This window comes from Anabrus simplex, chromosome 1 (assembly GCF_040414725.1).
Source record: "Anabrus simplex isolate iqAnaSimp1 chromosome 1, ASM4041472v1, whole genome shotgun sequence".
In the NCBI taxonomy this organism is placed as follows: domain Eukaryota; kingdom Metazoa; phylum Arthropoda; class Insecta; order Orthoptera; family Tettigoniidae; genus Anabrus; species Anabrus simplex.
The window spans coordinates 105,054,472-105,062,918 of NC_090265.1; positions in this window are offsets into that span (position 1 = coordinate 105,054,472).

Consider the following 8,447-nt stretch of genomic DNA (forward strand, 5'->3'; position numbering starts at 1 on the left):
ACACAGTCACCATCTACAAAACCTCAATTCGGCAGCCCTGAAGATGATTTTCCGTGGTTTCCTCTTTTCACACCAGGCAAGTGCTGGGACTGTACCTTAACTAAGGCCAAGGCCGCCTCCTTCACACTCCTAGGCCTTTCCCATCCCATCGTCACCGTAAAGACCTATCTGTGTCGGTGTGGCCTAAAAACTTAATGTGAATACTAATAGATAATAATATAAGCGGGCGAGTTGGCCGTGCGGTTAGGGGCGCGCGGCTGAGAGCTTGCATCTGGTAGATAGTGGGTTCAAACCCCACTGTCGGCAGCCCTGAAGGTGGCTTTCCGTGGTTTCCTATTTTCACACCAGGAAAATCCTGGGGCTGTTCCTTAACTAAGGCCACGGTCGCTTCCTTCCCACTCCTAGTCCTTTCCTATCCCATCGTCGCCGCAAGACCTATCCCTGTCGGTGCGACGTAGAACAGATTCTTAATAATATAAGCTGCAGATACCGCAAACTCTTTACAATTTAGTTACAAACTTGAACATTTTAGCCTCACTAACAACTGTCGACCATGTTCTTCTGACGAGGGCTCATTCCCTTTTCAAGTCAGATTTCAGTGTATTATTATGATTATTGCTGTTTTTCTGGGTGACTTCCGACGAATACGTTGCAAATCTTTGCCTGAAAAACTTGGGAGTAAGGAGATGAGCTGCTCAACTAAGTGATATGTTCAAAGCTGTCGGTGAAAAGATGGCGTGGAATAATATTAGCAGCCGAGTGACGTTAAGAATAGAAAGGAAGATTAAGCTGTAATTCCAGAGGACAATTTGAGCCAAATATTCACTTACAGGACAAAGAATCAGGACTGGAATAATTTACCAAGGCAGATATTTGGTATGTTTCCAACTTCTTTGAAGTTAAAACAGGTGATAGCAAATCTTCCACATGGGTGAGAGTCCTAAATGCAGATCAGTAATGATTGATTGATTGATTGATTGATTGATTGATTGATTGATTGATTGATTGATTGATTGATTGATTGATATGCCCAGATTATCCCAGCTGTCTACATCGGAGACATCGGATTGATACAAAAACATTCCACCATTGTTATGGTAAATATGCCCAGATCATCTCACTGCAGCGCGCCGGTCTCTCACCGCTGGGTTCCGTGGTTCAAATCCCGATCACTCCATGTGAGATTTGAGCTGGACAAAGCAGAGGCGGGACAGGCTTTTCTCCGGGTACTCCGGTTTTCCCCGTCATAATTCATTCCAGCAACACTCTCCAATATCATTTCATGTCATCTGTTATTCATTAATCATTGTCCCAGAGGAGTGCGATGGGCTTCGGCAGCCGGCACAATTCCTATCCTCACCGCTAGATGGGGTTTCATGCATTGTATTCCTGACCCGGTCGGATGATGGGAAACAGGCTGTGGATTTTCATTTTCTAACGCAATAAGAACTAGTCGGTTTATCTGTGGACAAACCTACGGCATCGTAGCAAAAATGGAATTGTAATTGTTCTTTTAATTTCCTTTATAGTAAGTTTGGCCGGCCCCGCCAGAGGCCCGGATTCGATTTCCGATGAGGTCAAGGATTTTACGTGGATCTGAGAGCGCTGGTTCGAGGTCCATTCAGCCTAGGTGATCACAGTTGGGGAGTTGTCTGACTGTGAGGTAGCGGCCCCGGGCTAGAAAGGCAAGAATAACGACCGAGAACATTCGCCGAGCCGATCACGTGTCACCTCATAATCTACAAGCCTTCGAGCTGAGCAGCGGTCGCTTGGTAGACCACGACCCTTCGTGGCTGTTGCGCCACGAGGTTTGATTTGTTTTTTTTTTTTATAAAGACTTTGACCTTAGTACCTTCCTGACAACGAGGGTAGGAGTAAACTTTACCGAAGATGGATATAACGAATATAACGTGCCCCAGAAAAATAAATAGAATACTCTGGAGACAAGCTAAGTACCCTGTAGATAAAAATATGCTAAAGCCTCACAGTCACCTGTAAAAACCCAATTCTTCCGGTGATAGTATTTAGGTAGGCTACAACAGAGGTGAAAGTGAAGGATTGTGGAATAAAGTAGTACTGAGCTGGAAACAAGGTGTAGGAATGAGATCCTCAGTAGCAGCTGCAAAATCTAGGAAGAATCCGTGAATACCAGAGGAGAGATGTCCGCGACGAAATTTAGGTGTGATTAGGGAGGTCAAAGTTTACCATTCTTCCATCTACTACACCTTTTTATAGGTTCAAAATTATCCAACAGAGAGAGAAGGAATCAATCATCAGCCCATGCGACTACTCGGGCAGTAAAAAACTAACAGTAATTCTGCGACGTCATGGAGCCTCCGTGCCTCAGGCGGCAGCGCACCGGCCTCTCACCGCTGGGTTCCGTGGTTGATATCCCGTTCACTCCATGTGAGATTCGTGCTGGACAAAGCGGAGGCGGGACATGTTTTTTTCCGAGTACTCCTGTTTTCTCTGTCATCTTTCATTCGAGCAACAGTTTCCGATACAATTTCATCCGTCATTCATTAATCATTGCCGAAAGAGGAGTGCGACAGGCTTCGGCAGCCGGCACAATTCCTATCCTCGCCGCTAGATGGGGTCTTCATTCATTCCATTCCTGACCCTTTCGAGAGACTGGAAATAGGCTGTGGGTTTTCATTTTTTTTTCTATCACATCATCTACATTTGCAGTGTTTACTATACCTAACAGACAAACGTTACACACTTTTATCTATTTGACCTGTTTATATTCTTCTGGATTGTCAAATAAGCATTTAGTATGCTTTGTCGCTTTTGGTAGCCTCTTCACGGGGGATGAGTGTGTTAAGTTTTGAATTAATATACAGTAACCTATATAGAGATCAATAACTTCAATAACTTCAACATTGTACTTGTAATAACACAAGGGCTAATGGAATACACACGAAACAGAGAGATATGGGTACAGAAGGACAGAGTGAGAAGGTAGAACGCAAGTCTTGAACCAATTATATCTAGTTAGTGGAACAAATGATGGAAGAAATAAACTCGAAATTGGGAGCAGTTATCCAATTAACAAAGCAATTAGTTCGCTGTGTTGGTGTAACATAGCGGCGTGATTTAGGGCACGAACTGAAGTATGAGGTAGGAGGAGAGTGAAATACAGTCCGGAGGTGAATAAGAATGGACTTGCATAATTTTATCAAGTCTTTTCTCAGAAATTCAACACTTACGATAATTTTATTCTGGATTGTTCATGGCCATTCTCCAGAAGTGGCAAAGGTTTAATTTTTTTCTACCGGTTTAACATCGCACTAACACATCGAAGGAAGGATGGGAAGGGCTAGGATTCGGGAGTTAGCAGTTTAGCAGTCACGGCCTTAATTAAGGCAAAGCCTCAGCAGTTTCCTGGTGTTAAAATGGGGAAACCACGGAAAACCATCTTCAGGGCTGCCTACGGTCGGATTTAAACCCACTGTCTCCCGAATGCAAACTCACTAGTTTACATTTAAGTTTGCCTTCTTCCCAGTAAGCACCCCAATACCATTGTAACATCGTTAAAGGTATCTAATATTTTACAAAAAATCTAAGAACCTCAAAGATGTTCATGACAAATTTTAGATCAATCCATCCTCCCGTCTTTGCGGCAGCTTGTTGGATCGGAACGTAACGTAACGGAATATGGATAGTCAGACATAAGACAGCTGCAATTTTATCTCATACATGCACTATACCAGAAGACGTGTTACTATTATGTAAACATAACTAAACAATGTCGTGACATGTGAATGTAGTGTTCGGGTAGGCCTACGACCTCTTTCTCAAGTTGCAGGAGGGGTAAGGAAATCAATAATTATTGTGAAAGCTTCTCCACAAAATAATTCATTGCCACGGTCCGGTCAATATGACAATCCAGAAAGGTGAGTAACTCTCCTACCTAATAAATGTGAAGCGGTGACCTCTAAAACATCGGGTGTTCATCAGCCCTCTGTTGTTTTTATAACTTATGACTTATGACATGTTTGCAAGATCAAGATCACGCGACATCCAATTTATCTCCATAGTGAGGCAAGGGGAGAGTTTGAAATGCCGTAACATAAGCGGTAAACGAAATGAAATTGCGTATGGCTTTTAGTGCCGGCAGTGTCCGAGAACAAGTTCGGCTCGCCAGATGCAGGTCTTTCGATTTGACACCCGTAGGCGACCTGCGAGTCGTGATGGAGATGAAATGATGATGAAGACGACACATAAACCCAGCCCCAGTGCCAGCGAAATTAACCAATTAAGGTTAAAATTCCCGACCCTGCCGGGAATCGAACCCGGGACTCCTGTGACCAAAGGCCAGCACGCTAAACATTTAGCCATGGAGCCGGACAACATAAGCTGTGGTTACGTAGGACAGAGTTACCAAGAACAAATTTTCTTCCATCACTTGGCTGAGCATTTATGCTTCATTCAGCAGTCGCATGTGATGGATGGGGTAGAGGTGAAAATATTACCATTCTTAAAAGTAAATAAATGTTTTCACATTCCTTTCTTACAGCTGCAGTAGACAGAGCAAAGGAGGAAGGATATTACCCAGACAAAGCGATACGCAAAGCAGGCAACGGAGTGGGAGAGGAGAGAGAGAGAGAGAGAGAGAGAGAGTATGTTGACAACCACGTGCGTTCAACCGGAAATCCTCCTTCGGTGTTACCTGAGCTGTGATTCCTATCTGTCTTCAGACTACAAGTGAATAATTTTTACCCATATCACCAGTGACGCGCAGATGTACGAATGATACGAGAAGAGCGAAAATGTGGATTAATCCATAATAACTGTACATATGAACGTGTGAATGTTAGGTCTATTCAGAGGCTTGACGCATACACAGTCGAGACGTACTATGACCACATTTTATCGTACGTACAGCCGATAAGGTGTGCGGCTGACTGCCTAAAATATATATTCTACCGCCTCCACCCAGCTTTGCTTTGTGTTCACATCCATGGTATGCCCTGCCTGTCGTGAAACGTGATTAAAAGGTGTAGGCCTAAATCCTCAGCGACTATGGAGTTCGGAGCATGAGTTGGTGACCACGGGCCCTCCAAATTCCACTTACTTGTGCAAGGCTCCTTACTAACATCTTTTTTTTTTTTTTTTTTTGCTAGGGGCTTTACGTCGCACCGACACAGATAGGTCTTATGGCGACGATGGGATAGGAAAGGCCTAGGAGTTGGAAGGAAGCGGCCGTGGCCTTAATTAAGGTACAGCCCCAGCATTTGCCTGGTGTGAAAATGTGAAACCACGGAAAACCATTTTCAGGGCTGCCGATAGTGGGATTCGAACCTACTATCTCCCGGATCCAAGCTCACAGCCGCGCGCCTCTACGCGCACGGCCAACTCGCCCGGTAACATCTTTTCTATTTGCCCTGCCTTGGTTAACTCTGTTATCTTTCGACACCAGCCTATTAGGTGTGCGAGGCCTCGGGTTTATTTCATTTTCACGGTCATAGTGGCCGTTCTCTTCCTACCTCCAGTTTCATCTCAGATTAGTGTTTTAGATTATGGTTGCCTACTTCCTCTTAAAATAATAATTATCACCACCGTCGTTGCCGTCAAGGGTCATTTATTCTAGTTGAAAAGCTTTTCAGACCAAGGATAGCAATATTCCAGAAGGAACGCAGTTTACCGAACTGATGCACGTTGGCGTGGCAGACGAGAAACAGCGGAGAAGAGACACATAGCTGGAGGAATTCATATTGGTGGAGGTACCGTAACAGCCCAGGTTTTTCATGGCTTCTTTTGCTGGATCACTCGTTCATGCGTAAGGGATTCTCCACCGACTTGGTTATAAACCCATCCCTGTATATCACGGGCTCCCGTATATACTTAATAGTTTTCACTGTGGCGGATAGCGTCTTTCTTCAGGACAACGCGACAGGTTACATGGATGTAAATGTGATTCGGAGAACATAAAGAAGACTTCCAGCTTCTTCCCTGGCCTACTAATTTCCCAGACATGAGCCCGGTCGAGCATCTGTGAGACCCTGATGAACTGCAGGGAGCACACCTGTGAAAAGTACCAGAAATTCATTGAGTCCCTCTGAGCCCTTTAAGCTTTTGTTCGTGCGACACACGGCGATTACTCATACTAACAGCTGTTAGTCATAATAATGTGACCTATCTGTGTACAAACCCTAAACACCTCAGTCTGTTTCACTGTCTCGTCTCTCTGATGGTCAGTACATAGAGTCAAGTGGCCGTGGGGAGGATGTTTATACCCAATGCTACGCGTAGTTGGGTCATGTCCTGTCTTCCGAGGTGTATGAACGGGCCTGCACTTACTTGCTGCAATGAATTAAATAATAAATTAATGAATGAAAATGAATGAATGAATGAATGATTGAATGAATGAATGAATCAATCAATCAATCAATCAATCAATCAATCAATCAATCAATCAATCAATCAATCAATCAATCAATCACCACTAACCTGCAGGTTACGTGAACGAATCATATCCACGAAATTTCACTGTAATTTTTGTTTCAAATGGAAGATTATAATTGCTTTCACTGAAATAAAGTGTAAAATCTGCGGTAAATTAAGAAATAGTACGAAATATTTTACTTGTAGAGAATAATATGGATATATTCTTTACTACCTTACAACTTATTTTTTCTGCTACGTCGGAGCGCTTCCGTAGGCTATGCGTTTTGTTTGACTAACACTTTCGCGTGTGATGTCTTTGCTCACTGAAGTTGTTTGAATTAATTAGTTGTCGTTTTCTTCATGCTGCTCATTAGTTCATTCATTAATTCATCAATTCATTAATATATTAATATATTTAATTCATTAATATATTTATTGGTCCAGGGTTCATGCTATTTTCCTTTCAACAAAAAAGTAATATATTTATTGGTCCAGGGATCATGGTATTTTGCTGTTTGAACCGCCCGCGCTAGTCATATGGACAAGATAATGAGAAATCATGGACATAGCACTCCCAATCGTCGGAGCTAGTCCTGGACCTCAAGAGAGAAACAAACGACGGCACAAGCAACGGAATACAGCATAAGGGAGTCCTGTCTACAGCCCGTAAGTATAGATATTTCTCTATTAACGACGGAACTTTTTTATTTAACGGCAGATTCTACACTTTATTTGAGTAAAAGCCATTATTATCTTCCGTTTGGCATAACAATTACGGTGAAATTGCGTGGATAGGATTCGTTCACATAACCTTACCAGCATTGGCCTTGATAAATTATTGTTTGTCCAATCCTCGTCCCGTTTCTACGTGGTCGGATATGAGGTGAGATAGGTTTGTCGTGGCGGGTTTTTATGACGTCAACCTCATTAGAGGAGATAATGAGATTAAATGAGTGACGTGATATATGATAGTACGAAGGGAGAGGGTGAAATTCGGTGCCGGTCGAAAACATTTTCACCATCAGAATGTTGGCCGGGAGGGTAGGGGTGGTGATGGTGTATAATTTCTAATCACTAGATTGCGTGCCAAAAGCCTGGATTATATTCCAAACCTCTCCACAGCGTTCATATGAAGTGAGGGCATATGACGCTGTTGATGGCGATTCGTACATCGCATGGAGACGTTAAGCCTTGAGCAGACCCCTTGATGCTATTTGACAGGAGTAGGCTAAGTGCGGCTAGTATCTGGTATTCGGGAGATAGTAGGTTCGAACCCCACTGTCGGCAGCCCTAAGATGGTTTCCCGTGGTTTCCCATTTTCACACCAGGCAAATGCTGGGGCGTTACCTCACTTAAAGCCACGGCCGCTTCCTTCCCACTCCTGGCCCTTTCCTGTCCCATCGTCGCCATAAGACTTATCTGTGTCGGCGTGACGTAAAACAACTTGTAAAAAAAGTTTAGGACCACATAAAAAAAAGTCATGAAATGTCATCTAGAACCTGTCCGACTCGTTGGCTGAACGGTCAGTGTACTGGCCTTCGGTTCAGAGGGTCCCGGGTTCGATTCCCGGCCGGGCCGGGGATTTTAACCTTAATTGGTTAACTCCAATGGCACGGGGGCTGGGTGTATGTGTTGTCTTTATCATCACTTCATCCTCATCACGACGCTAGGTCGCCTACGGGCGTCAAATAGAAAGACCTGCACCTGGCGACCCGAACCAGTCCTGGGATATTCCAGCACTAAAAGCCATACGACATTTCATCTAGAACCTAAAATTGTGCTACTAGGCCTCTGTATTTTTTTTCCTGAGCTCTCGCATCTAATATGATATACGTCGCCTGATTTCAATCGGTTACGCCAAGTATTGAATAAGTTATACATCTTTAACTGTCGGAAGGTCTCATCAGAAAGTCAAAAATATTGAAAATATTATACCGGATAGTACAGCTGCCCCTATTTTTCCCGAACATATGCAACCAGCTAGGAATTAAATGTATCTTACGCAACATCTTATAACAATGTTATGTGCAGTTAGCCCGATACAGACTTCCGCGCAC